This window comes from Dama dama, chromosome 25 (genome assembly GCF_033118175.1).
Source record: "Dama dama isolate Ldn47 chromosome 25, ASM3311817v1, whole genome shotgun sequence".
Taxonomy (NCBI): domain Eukaryota; kingdom Metazoa; phylum Chordata; class Mammalia; order Artiodactyla; family Cervidae; genus Dama; species Dama dama.
The window spans coordinates 42,005,871-42,019,966 of record NC_083705.1 but is presented as its reverse complement, the minus strand read 5'-3'; the positions used below and the strand labels follow the sequence as shown (position 1 = coordinate 42,019,966).

The window sequence follows — 14,096 nt, the reverse complement described above, 5'->3', positions numbered from 1 at the left end:
GTGGTGTTGGAGAAGACTCTTGAGAGTCCTTTGGACTGCAAGGATATCAAACCAGTCTGTCATAAGGGAAATCAGTCTTGGATATTCATTGGAAAAACTGATGACGAAGCTGAAGTTCCAATACTTTCGCCACCTGATGCAAAAAACTGACTCCTTAGAAAAGACCCTGATGCTGGCTGGGAAAGATTGGAGGTTGGAGGAGAAGGGGATGACAGAGGATGAGATGGTTGGATGGCATCACCAACTCGATGGACATGAGTTTGAGCAAGCTCCGGGAGTTGGTGATGGAGAGGGAAGCCTGGCATTCTGCAATCCATTGGGTCGCAAAGAGTCAGACATGACTGAGAGACTGAACTGAACTGATGAAAAAAGGAGGGTGAATTATATAGTGAGAGTATATGAGTAAAATATGCATACACTGTCACCTACCTGATTACTTCATAAGAAAATTCATTTCATAGTAATAAAACTCCTAGTATCTATGGATAAAAGTTCAAGGATGTTTATGGCAGCACTGGTTATAGTGATAAAAATTTATAAACAGCTAGGACCTTCATCAGTTAAGGAATGGGGAACTAAACTCAAACAGCATAATGTCATATATTTGTTTAAAATGTTATACATTTGTGTGGCCTGTTTGTTACAATTGATGAGCTGATGTACATTATTAGTAACTTAAGTCCATAATTTATTTTAGCACCACAGAATGCAAGATGTTAATAACAAGGTTTACTATGTGTGAGCATGCATTGTGTGTGAGAGAGAGAGGTATGGGGTCTCTATTTTAGCTCCATTTTTCTATAAATCTATAATTTTTCTAAAGTTATATTAATTAAAAAAATATAAAAAACAATGATAACAAAATGAGTCAGATACATACTTTGAGTTAAAAAGGAATCTTTAATATGTTATTAAGTGATTAGCATATATAGGTTGGCTTATAAAAGCAAATATCAAAAAATCACCCTATATTTTTTCTAATATGATTATATGAAAATTGACAAATGAATGAAATAATAGACACTAGGCTTTTGATCTGTTTATTTGGATGCAGATATGTGTTGAGAGAATGGAGAAGAAAAAAATGACATTATAAAAATGGAAAAATATATATGCTGCAAAATTAAAGAACATATTTTTCTGTCTTATAGTTAAACCATAACAAATACAAAAATATGAAAAAATATTCATCATCTTCCATAACTAGGATAAACCTAAGCTAAGCTCAGAATTCCATGATTTACTCTTAATATGTAAGGGAAGCTTTTGTAATATAGAAAAAAAAACTTTCATATTTCAAAAATAGCCTTTCAGGACCATAACGTCATTATAGATTCAAAACTTATTTTGAGGCTCGAAATACAAAAAGAGATTTCCTTATTTGTTCTAGATGATATTTGCAATCTATGGCAGCTGCAGGGAAACTTGATATATGAGAAATTGATTTAATTATGCCAGTTTAAGTTTGTAAAGATATAATTTTTGTTATCCAAGACTTAATTTTAAAACAAGGTTTTACTACCCCCAATAAAAGTGAAGTAAAATGGTAAGAAAATAAATGCAAGTTCTTTATTAAGTGTGTATTATGGTCTTTTCTTTGTGGGACAAACTTTTCTCAGTGTAAATCTTAGAATGAAAGGTGAGTGGGTGATAATGACTTCCTAGCATCACAGAGACCTTCCTCACCTTAACAGAGAAGTAGTTACCTGCTAGAGTTGGCTGCCTGCCCTCCAGGTTATAGAGGCAAGTATAATGGATTAGGGAGGATAAGTCTTCCTGTCTGTATCTGTATCTCTTATCTCTAAATTTCCATACACTGATCGTGAGTAAAGACTCAGATAGACTCAGTGCCACATGGGATATGAGGATGGGTGGATGAAGGGTACAGGACAACACCCTGGGTGCAAAGGAGAGTAGGCTCCTAGAAACAGGAAGCGAAGTCATCAGTTGTTGGAGAATCAGCTAGACTTTGGGGTTTAATCGCACTCTTCTCCCCATCTTAGATATTTGCACATCAAATTTCAACAGATAGACATTAAAATATCACTATTATGATTAGTAGAATTTGTTTTAGAGAATATGACTTGGATTAAAAGACAGACAGACTTCCTTAAGCTTTTTCATAGTCCCTCAAATTGGAATAATTACCTACATAGTCCTAGATTCTACAGCTCTCATCACAGAGGTAGACCTTTATAAAACAGGCAAAAATCACATCTGTGTTAGCAGGTGCTCTAAAATAAAGAGACTGAACTATACATACAGCTTATCTCAACCTCACAAGTCAGATAAAAAGGTTAAAACAGTGGCCTTAAGTGTAGATTCAATGGGTAGTTCCTAAAGGAAATATGAGGATTGGGAACCAGGATTCCTTTAACAGGAAGTCTATAATATCTCAAAGAGGTGATGGCTGCAATTATTTTACACTTTGCTCTCTAAAAGCAAATAAGCATATAGGAACAACTAGAGGTTACTAATTATAAAATGAACCCCTAAAATTTATTGAATGTTATATATTATTCCAGCCTTCCATTTCAGAATGATTCAGTTCATTGTGATCTAATGCTGTCTAACAGCTACCACACCAGGCAGAAAAAATATAAAGTTGAATAAAACACACTCCCACTCCTCCAGGAATTTATAACTTGTTTACTTTTTCTTAGCTTTTTATACAAGCTTCTCAAATTATTTGAAGGGTATTTTAAAAAGTCTATCACTGCATAGCTGTTTCTAAATTTTTTTTGCCAAACATTACACAATTTTTAAATGATTAAATTAAAAAATATCATTTGGTACATCATCACATTGCTAGTCAGAGAAATGCGCAATAATGAAGAAAATCAGTGCTGGATCAACTAAAGTCTACAGCTGGGAACCATAGTCTGAAACACAGTGTAGCGGGCATTATGTAGGAAATTTGAATTGAAGTCCAGGCTAGTAACAGATTCCTCCAGGGAGGAAAGTGGCCCAAGGAGGAATGGGTCACCTCTACCTACATCAGTCATTAAAGGCGGGTCCTCTTTGGAAGGCCACGCCCATGGGTAAGCCAACTCACATCACATGAGGCTGACAGCGGGAGATTACCCACTGACAAGCAACCTCAGACTGTTCTTTCTTGAAGGAGATCTGAGAGTTATAGCTTCACGTCCATTGCAGTCTACACCTGCACTGCTTGGAGCCTCTTACACGGTTGGGGAAGAGTTCAACTAGGCATTTGGTGGGTCCTTCTTCCCCAGAGAAACATCGGAGAAAGAGGTGGGCGGGACCAACTACAGCTTCCCCTATTGCAGCTGACATCACAACAAACGATCATGGTCTCCCTTCTCCACTATCTATTCTAGATTTCTCTCGATTCAGTAAACAGCTTTGCTGACCTCAGTGGCATATCTAAGACCATATCCCTGAGGGCTCTGAGACTGGGGTTACCAAGGCTTCTCAGGCTGTGATGCTGCGCTTGTCCATTTACCATCATAATACGGCAAGGGAGTGAAAAGACGTGCTCCAGTGTGAGGTCAGATATATTCCTCCGGGCTTCCTTGCTCCAGGGAGAATCCTCCCTCCTCCGCAGTCAGGGTTAATTGTCAGCCAGTACGTCAGTTCTACTTACTGCTGCTACCTGCCTCAAGTGCCCAGAGAGCAGCTGAAATTTATAGATCAATGGAATTCTTTCTGAAGTGTCCCCTCTTTGCGGACCAAGAATTCTTAACTCTGTAGAACCCAGCATTGTGAGTATGAGAACAAGTTCCCCAAGCAGGTTATTGGAAATAAAAGTTGGGAGAGTCATTCCTACTTCTACAACTTGATTCTTGAATTGTTGTATTCTTATTGGGGCCATAGAACCATATAAAATGATTTGATTAAAAGTCCATACTGTATCCTATAGTATGTAGATGCCATCCTTAGAAAGAATTATATATGAGCTGATGCTTCAGCTGTGCCGTTGGGAAGCTGTTCCAGCATTCTGTGAGGCGAGCAGCTTCTGGATAGCTTGATATGTGACGTGATTAGTGGAGCCAATGGCATGGACCCACTCCCCAATATTCTTCACTGTAAAGTGGTCTGCTTGTTCTGCTGTGATATATGTGGGACTCCCAGTAGGTCAGGGCTTCCCTGGTGGCTCAGATGGTAAAGAATCTACCTGCAGTGCAGGAGACCTGGGTTTGATCCCTGGGTCAAGAAGATCCTCTGGGTCAAGAAGATCCCCTGGAGAAGGGAATGGCTACCTACTCCACTATTCTTGCCTAGGAAGTCCCATGGACAGAGGAGCTTGGTGGGCTACAGTCCATGTGGATGCAAAGAGACGTACATGACTGAATGACTAACACTTTCCCAGTAGGTCAAAACTTTTATAAGGCATGTAGTAGTGGTTCTGGCTGAAACTCTGTAGACAAGAAAGAAAAAGAAGAAAATTGCTCAGTAGTGTCCAACTCTTTGCGACCCCATGGACTGTAGCTTACCAGGCTCCTCCATCCATGGGATTTTCCAGGCAAGAGTACTAGAGTGGGTTGCCTTTCCTTCTCCAGAGGATCTTCCCAACACAGGGATCGAACCTGGGTCTCCTGCATTATAGGCAGACGCTTTACCGCCTGAGCCACCAGGGAAGTCCTTATACCCAGAAAATGTATGTATTTTATCAAAACAAATAGCGGCCTGTGCACTAGTGATTAACGATGCAGCTAGTTGGTCTGCTTGAGGAATGGTGCCAAATTTTTTTGTACGTATGTGTGTGCACGCGTGTGTACTTTTTAATTTAATTTTATTATGATAAGAAACAGCATAAAATATATCTTCAACAAATGCTAAGTGTACAATACATTACTGTTGACTATAGTACAGATCTCTATAGCTTCTTTAGCTTATTTAACTGACACTTTGTTGATTAATAACTCCCCAGCCCCTGGTGATCACCATTTCCATTATTTGACTTTATGAGTCTGACTCTTTTAGGTAACTCATAGAAGTGGAATCATGTAATATTTGTCTTTCTGTGTCAGGTTTCTATCAGGTAGCATAATGCAAAATGGACAAGAAAGGAGAAAACTTTTTTGATGATGGTCATTCTGATCAGTGTGAGATGATACCTCATTGCAGTTTTGATTTGCTTTTCTCTCATAATCAGTGATGTGGAGCATCTTTTTTGTTCCTCTTGCCCAGCTGTATGTTTTCTTTGAAGAAATGCCTATTTACATCTTCTGCCCATTTTTTGATTGGTTTTTTTTTGTGGTGGTTGTGTTGATATTGAGCTGTGTGAGCTGTTTGTGTACTTTGGAGATTAATCTTTTGTCAGTTTCTTCATTTGCAAACTGGGAGATTAGGATTAACATATATACACTACCATGTGTAGCTGGTAGAAAACTGTACAGCACAGGAAGCTCAACTATGATCACCTAGAGAGGTGAGACGGGGGTTGGATGAGAGGGAGAGCCAAGAGGCAGAGGATATACATATACATATGACTGATTCATTTCATTGTATAGCAGAAAATAACACAATATTGAAAGCAGTTATACTCCAATTAAAAAAAGAAAGGAGAAAAAAATAAAGAGCAGGCATAATCACATAGTCCTGCAGCTCTAAATATTTCAGTAACTTCCCACTATATCCAGAATAATCAAATAAGCAATTTGTTGTAACAGATAAAAAGAAAATTCCAATCTATGAATTAATGCTAAATTTATGAAAGTTAAATGTATGAACAAATTTGTGTATTAGAAGAGAAATATTAAAAGAACATTCTGGAAATAGATTATGCAGACTCTTATAACCAGTGCTGTGTGATGCACGAGAGGGAGAGAACACTGAGGAGGATGCTGAGACTTCTAGCTTGAGCTAAGTCAATGGTAACACCATTTTCCAGGAAGGAGAATGAAGTAGGTATAAAAGTTGCTTATGTATCGATATTAATCTCTTCTATTGAGCTCTGGTCTACTTAAATATACTAATTCATCTTTTTACTCCCTACAGTACTTCAAGTAATATTAGTCTCAAATCAAGTATTTGATATATGAGTGGATAAATGCAAACTATCAAAATTTTATTTACAGACCACAAATATTCTGAGGTTATTTGAGAAACCAGCCAGAGCAAAAAGGCTATTTTTAAAAATCCAGACATTCTGATACACATGTAGGAAATCCATATTATATCACTAACATGAAGGCAAAAATGTGTATTTCTCATTCTTTTTGATTCCACATTGGCCAGACTAAGATTTCTATTTTCTTTAAAGACTATTCTTAATGTTTATATGAATGAGTAGGGTGCCCTATAGTGAAAAAGGGAGATTTGTTTATCAGCCACATCCATTGTGCTAGAAAAAAGGTAAAACTCTCATAAGATTGTGAGTTAAAATGCAACTTCAAGGCCTTGTTTCTTTAAACTTCGACTGAGTGTAACACTTAGTCTGCCTCAGAGGCAGCTTCAATCTTTTCTACTTCATATTTTGGGGGCAGTGAAGCAAATTTGAAGGGAGGAGGTGTTGACAGGGCCAAGAAAGGTGATTCTGAAACCTAAGTGGAAAGAAAAACAAAACCACCAATTTGCATTGTTTGAACTCTGAAGAGCATCCAAGGTCAAAGGAGATATCACGTGAACAGCCTGTGAATAAACCAATCATTGTCCTTGGAATAGGTCCAAATCAGAGTCCATCCAGGCAGCCTGGCTCCTTGTTGGTGGGACTGCAGAGATATTTGGCACTGAAAAGACATCCTAGAGGAAGAACAAAACCCTGCCCTGGGCAATGGCATCACTGAGGAGCACTAATTCACTTAGCTGGGGACAGTTAGGTCTTCTTTTTGTTTGCACCAGCATATGGGAGGTATTATTGGAGTAGCTGTTTTGCTCTTCTGCATCTGTTGCTAACACAAATAAAACTTCTCTGGCTGCCTTATTTATACCTTCTGCTTGCATGACCAAGAGAATGATTTTCAGTCCTGTCATGGCACATCTCATAGCAACAAGTGGCTGTTATTGTAAATAAGTTAGTTTAATTTTATTGCCTCCCCCAAATATGGGGAACAGTTTGCTGTCTATACAAATACTGCTATAGGCTTAGATGGAGATTCCTGAGGCATAAGTGAATTGTAACAAGGGGAACTGGGAAATCAATTGCCCAGGAGAAAAAAATTACAGACAAGGTAGAATGGGTCATAGGGAGGACAATTATACCAAAGAGTTGGTCACTGAGTCATGTTTGACTCTTTGTGACCCCATGGACTGTAGCCTGCCAGGCTCTCCTGTTCATGTAATTCTCCAGGCAAGGATATTGGAGTGGATTGTCATTCCATTCTCCAGGGGATCTTCCCAACCCAGGGAACCTCCAACACTGCAGGCAGATTCTTTATTGTCTGAGCCACCGGGGAAGCCCAAATATACCAAAACACTTCTTTAAATGCCACATAAATACATAAGAAATGGGGTAAATTGGTGCAACAAACCTTATAAATGGGAAATAAATTATTATACCTCTATTTTGTTGGTAATATTACTACAAAAAAATAGAAGTAATAATGGCCATCATTTTTGTCAGTGTTTCACAGTTTACAAAGCAGAGCAAGCTTGGCAGCCACTATGGAGAATAGTATGGAGGTTCCTTGTGCTCAGTAGCTCAGTAGTGTTTGACTCTTTGTGGCTCCTCTGTCCATGGAATTTTACAGGCAAGAATACTGGTGCAGATTGCCCTTTCCTATCCCAGGGTTCTTCCCTGACCCAGGGATTGAAACCACATTGGCAAGTGGGTTCTTGACCACTAGCGCCATCTAGGAAGCCCATGGAGTTTCCTTAAAAAAATAAAAATAGACTTATCATATGATCCAGCAATTCCACTCCTGGGTATATATCCAGAAAAAAACACAAAAAATTAAAATTAACTTGCCGGCCAATGTTCATAACAGCACTATTTATAATCATCAAGACATGGAAGCAACCTAAGTATCCATGGACAGACAAATGGATAAAGAAGATGTAGGGTTCCCTGGTGGCTCAACCAGTGAAGAATCAGCCTACAATGCAGGAGACCTGGGTTTATTTCCTGGGTAGAGAAGATCCTCTGGAGAAGAAAATGGCAATCCACTCCAGTATTCTTGCCTGGGAAATCTCATGGATAGAGGAGCTTGGTGGGCTATACAGTCCATGGAGTCGCAAAGAGTTGGACATGAATGAATGACTAATACTATCACTCACACACATACACACACACACACACACACACACACACACACACACACACACACATTATGGAATGTTGCTCAGACATAAAAAATAGAAAATAATAAGATAATGGCAGTTGCAGCAACATATTTTGACCAAGAGATTATCCTAATAAGTGAAGTAAGGCAGACAAAGAAAAATATCATATGATATCATTTACATGTGAAATCTAAAAAAATGGCACACATGAACTTATTTACAAAACATCTTAGATTGTAACATCTTGGAAGTTGATGCACTTGTCTTCTGCTTAAAGATCTACTAGACTAGGGGAGAGGCAATGGTATCAAAAGTTGTCTCCACCACCACAGTTGTCTCCATTGTGATTTGAATGGAAGAAGAAACAGTTCCTATGAGGCAAAATAATCAGAAAACACACTTAAAAAATAATTAGGCACATAATATCAAGCAGGAAGTCATGGAAAGAAAAATCGCAAGACATTTAATTACCACTCATCGTACTGCCTCATTATCCTACCCTATTTTTGCCATTTATTTCTCTTTCATCTTTCAGTCTGCCTTTTCCCCTCCTGCCATCTTAAAATCCCTCTTTCTTTCATTTGTTCTGTCATCTTTTCTTTTTGCCCCTGTCTTCCATTTCTTCTGTATTTCTGGAAAGTGGAAAACAGGAGGGGATTTGTGGTAAGATGGTTATATGTGTTTGTAACATCCAATTATAGGATTTTTAAGATATTATTTTTTTAAATTAATTACATTTTAAAATGAATTCATATCTATCTACCTATCAATCAACTATCCAGAGAGAGAAACAGAAAAAAAAAAGATTAAATGAAAAACACTGATATAATTTTTAATGCTCTTGGTATTTTAAAAATAGAATAAAACATTTTTCTTTGGTAGAACATTTGACCACTAAGCTTCCAGGTTTAGTGCATAATTCCTTGATAAATTGGCAGAGCTAAGAGACAGGCTTTTCAGCAAATACCATGTGGCAGGGCTAGACTAAACCTGGAACCCATTTTTCTCACTGATAGTTACACTCACTTTGGATTGGCTGTGTTTACCAATAAACCTAAAAGTGTAATTAATTAAGTCACTGTTCATCTTAGAATTTCAGCAGGGAAAAGTGTAAAGAAGACATAAATATTAAAAATTATTCACGTGGTTTGTAAGAAAATGAAAAAGTACCAAGTTTCCCAAGAAATTTTCCAGTGCAACTTTAATTCACCCAACCTGGCAAAATCAACATCTACTGAAGACAAGTGTCTTAAATTCATGCCTTAGTAGAGCTATATTTCTTTACTATTACAAGGCCCAGAGTTGTTTTCCTTTCAGTTAGGGAGTCCTAATTTTCCCAACAGGCTGTATCAAAGTGTGTACATTCCTTTTAGAGCCTGATAAATAGAGAAGTAATTTGTCATCTTCGATATCATCTATGAAAGCAAAAATCTGAGCAGCTATTTAGATTATGAACTATAGAAACTATTTATAATTTTCCATTGGAATTTTCCAAGAGAGAAAGGTGCTTTCCCACTCTTATCTCATGTAATTTTCAAAACTCTCTGGAGTTGGGAGACCAAAATAAAGCAAAAATTCCCAGAGGTCATTCAGAGAGGTTACAGCGAAGCTAGGAAATGAATCTGGGCCGACCTGGATTTCCTTCTATCCAAATGATATGTGTGTTCAGGCCCTGATAGCTCCTTCTAGCTTCTTATCACTGTGTCTTTTGCTCTGTAGCTTATCTCATTCTGGAGCTGCTCTGTCAGAAATTGTTCATGGAAATCCAATTCCATAAATAGAAAGACCTTGGCAGTCATCTAGGTCATCTATAAGTTTCATTTTTTATGGAAAAGAAATTGATCCTCAGGGAGGTAGAAGATTCTGTCACAGTTAATAAATTATAAATCCAGGAATATAATTTGCATTTCTTGCTTCCAGACCACTGCTTTATTTCCAGTTCAACAAAACAATTCAGGTCATTTAATTTTCTGGTAAATCTTCCTACACTCTGGTCAAAATTTAATCTATGCATTTACTGATTTTCATACTTGTCATTTTAATTGGAAAATTGTTTATCAATGATATTTTTATTTTTGTGATGGAGTTGCAATTTGTATTTAACAGTTGCCATTCCGCCTCAGTGTAGCTTTTCTTTTTTTGACTCAAGAGTTTACCCATGATTGAAGTGTAGGCATTTGTGTAGATAGCTGGCAAAATGATATAATCAAAAAAGGCCACAGTAGTGAGGCATATGGGTAGATTTTTTACAAGTATCATAACCAAGATTTCAGGATTTAATTAAGAAAAGTGAATAAAATTTGCCTTTATGTATGTTCCCCCTTTAATGAAATAAAATTGCAATAAGGTACATGACAAGCAACACTGAATATTATTTTTTATTATTGAAATAAAAAGTAACACATTAGTGTACTATTTCAAAGGTCAAATACTATTGCATATAAAGCATATATTAATATTTCCATGTAAAAATTGTCATTTTCACTTATTTACAGGTTTATTCTTTGACTAAAACTCCAATTAATCTTCACAGAATTTTAATAATGCAGGCAATCTGTATAGATGGTGATCAGAGTATAATTGTAGTACTTTATGATTTATGCAGAACTTTCAACTTGTGCTCTCAGTTGAGGTTAATGACAGTCTTATAATTTATAGGTTTTTATTGTTATGGGCTTCTCTGGTGGCTCAGAGGTAAAGAATCTGCTTGTGATCCGGAAGACCTGGGTTTGATCCCTAAGTTGGGAAGATCCCCTGGAGAACGGAATGGCAACTCACTCCAACATTCTTGCCTGGAGAATTCCATAGACAGAGGAGCCTGGAGGGCTACAGTCCCTGGGGTCACAAAAAGTGAGACCGAACAGGGCGACTGTCACTTTTATTGTTATAATATGAAAACTAGTATTTAGTGATGCTAAATTATTTTCTCAGTCACAAAATGAGTTAATGGTGTGGTTTGAGATTTAATCACGTTTTACAACTCCAGGCCTGAAGAGCTATCATTTAAGGTCCAAGTTATGAGAGGAAATTGACTAAGTAAAGATCCTGGGTTTGAGTAAGCTCCAGGAGTTGGTGATGGACAGGGAGGCCTGGCGTGCTGTGATTCATGGGGTCACAAAGAGTCGGACATGACTGAGCGACTGAACTGAGCTGAACTGAAATATCCTAGGGGAAGTGTTCCAAGCGAAGAAACTTGAGATGGGACTGCTCATGTTGTGTCCGAAGGAAATTATTAGAAGTAGTGTTAAGAGATAAGGAGGGTGACATAGGCAAAGAGGAGCTTGTATAGGACCTCACATATGGTGTTGAATAGTTTGGAATGTTTTAGAGTTTCAGTAGGAAGTTGAAGGATTTTGAGTACAAGTGTGGTGTGGTCAGATTTGTAATTTAGAAAAAAACACTCAGTGTAGTGTGCAGGAGGATCTCTTTGGCTAGGGGAGAAAATTAGGGGTGCAGAGAAAATGATTAGAAGCCTGTGGAAATAACCCAGTGAGATGGCAGTATCTTGGAATGAAAGTGAATAGCAATTAAGATAGTGAGAAATGCTAAGATGTAGAATGTATTTTGAATTAGACTGATGGGATGGAATGTAGAGAATGAGAGAAAGAGAAGAATTAGGTATAATTCGGGGGGCTTTTGTTCTGAGCAAATAGGCATAGCATGATGCCATTTTCTGAGTAGCAAAGACTTGTTATGAGGTATATTAATTTCCCAAACATTTTTGAGTGCATTATTACTACCCCAAGATTATACTTACCCTTGGAAATATAGCTGTGAAGGCAATAGAATAAGTCTCTACCTTTATGGAGCTACCTTTCCTTGAGAGGAAGCTAGACAATAAATAAACAATAGATATCAGATGGTGATGAGTATAATAAAGAAAATTTTAATGTTATAAGGAAAACAGGAATGCTTAAGGTGGATTTGCTCTTTTATTTTTTATTTATTTTTTAAAACATAATTTATTTATTTTAATTGGAGACTAATTACTTTACAATATTGTAGTGGTTTTTGCCATACATTGACATGAATCAGTCATGGGTATACATGGGTTACCCATCCTGAATCCCGCTTCCACCTCCCTCCCCATCCCATCCCTCAGGGTTATTCCAGTGCACCTGCCCTGAGCACCTTGTCTCAGGCATTGAACCTGGACTGGCAATCTATTCACATATGATAATATACATGTTTCAATGCTCTTCTCTCAAATCATCCCATGCTCACCTTCTCCCACAGAGTCCAATGAGTCAGCTCTTCACATCGAGTGGCCAAAGTATTGGAGTTTCAGCTTCAACATCAGTCCTTCCAATGAACACCCAGGACTGATCTCCTTTAGGCTGGACTGGTTGGATCTCCTTGCAGTCCAAGGGACTCTCAAGAGTCTTCTCCAACACCACAGTTCAAAAGCATCAATTCTTCAGTGCTCAGCTTTCTTTATGGTCCAACTCTCACATCCATACATGACTACTGGAAAAACTATAGCTTTGACTAGACAGACCTTTGTTGGCAAAGTAATGTCTCTGCTTTTTAATATGCTGTCTAGGTTGGTCATAGCTTTTCTTCCAAGGAGCAAGCGTCTTTTAATTTCATGGCTGCAGTCATCGTCTGCAGTGATTTCGGAGCACAAGGAAAGAAAGTTTCTCACTGGTTCCATTGTTTCCCCATCTATTTGCCATGAAGTGATGGGATCAGATGCCATGATATTCGTTTTTTTGAATGCTGAGTTTTAAGCCAGCTTTTTCACTCTCCTCTTTCACTTTCACCTAGAGGTTCTGTAGTTCCTCTTCACTTTCTGCCATAAGGGTGATGTTATCTGCATATTTGAGGTTATTGATATTTCTCCCGGCAATCTTGATTCCAGCTTGTGCTTCATCCAGCCCAACATTTCTCATGATGAAGTCTGCATTATAAGTTAAATAGGCAGGGTGACAATATACAGCCTTGATGTACTCCTTTTCCTATTTGGAACTATGTCTGTTGGTCCATGTCCGGTTCTAACTGTTGCTTCCTGACCTGCATATAGGTTTCTCAAGAGGCAGGTCAGGTGGTCTGGTATTCCCATCTCTTTCAGAATTTTCAACAATTTATTGTGATCTACACAGTCAAAGGCTTTGGCATAGTCAATAAAGCAGAAATAGATGTCTTTCACAGAAAACTAGCCAATCTGATCACACAGACCACAGTCTTGTCTAACTCAATGAAACTAAGCCATGCTGTGTGGGGCCACCCAAGACGGACGGGTCATGGTGGAGAGGTCTGACAGAATGTGGTCCACTGGAGAAGGGAATGGCAAACCAGTATTCTTGCCTTGAGAACGCCATAAACAGTATGAAAAGGCAAAATGATAGGATCCTGAAAGAGGAACTCCCCAGGTCGGTAGGTGCCCAATATGCTACTGGAGATCAGTGGAGAAATATCTCCAGAAAGAATGAAGGGATGGAGCCAAAGCAAAAACAATACTCAGTTGTGGATGTGACTGGTGATAGAAGCAAGGTCCAATGCTATAAAGATATTGCATATCTTTTCTACGCAATATTGGATAGGAACCTGGAATGTTAGGTCCATGAATCAAGGCAAATTGGAAGTGGTCAAACAGGAGATGGCAAGAGTTCTATGAACGGTTCTATGAGACCTACAAGACCTTTTAGAACAAACACCCAAAAAGATGTCCTTTTCATTACAGGGGACTGGAATGCAAAAGTAGGAAGTCAAGAAACACCTGGAGTAACAGGCAAATTTGGCCTTGGAGTATGGAATGAAGCAGGGCAAAGGCTAATAGAGTTTTGCCAAGAGAATGCACTGGTCATAGCAAACACCCTCTTCCAACAACACAAGAGAAGACTCTGCACATGGACATCACCAGATGGTCAACACCGAAATCAGATTGGTTATATTCTTTGCAGCCAAAG

General features: G+C 38.2%; 1 non-coding gene across 1 annotated transcript; it reads right to left on the bottom strand.

Annotated features, from left to right (window-relative positions):
- Positions 1–4,528: 4,528 nt before the first annotated feature.
- Positions 4,529–4,601, bottom strand: TRNAY-AUA (transfer RNA tyrosine (anticodon AUA)). The gene has a single exon. It is a non-coding gene; the product is annotated as a tRNA-Tyr (tRNA).
- Between the last annotated feature and the right edge of the window lie 9,495 nt (positions 4,602–14,096).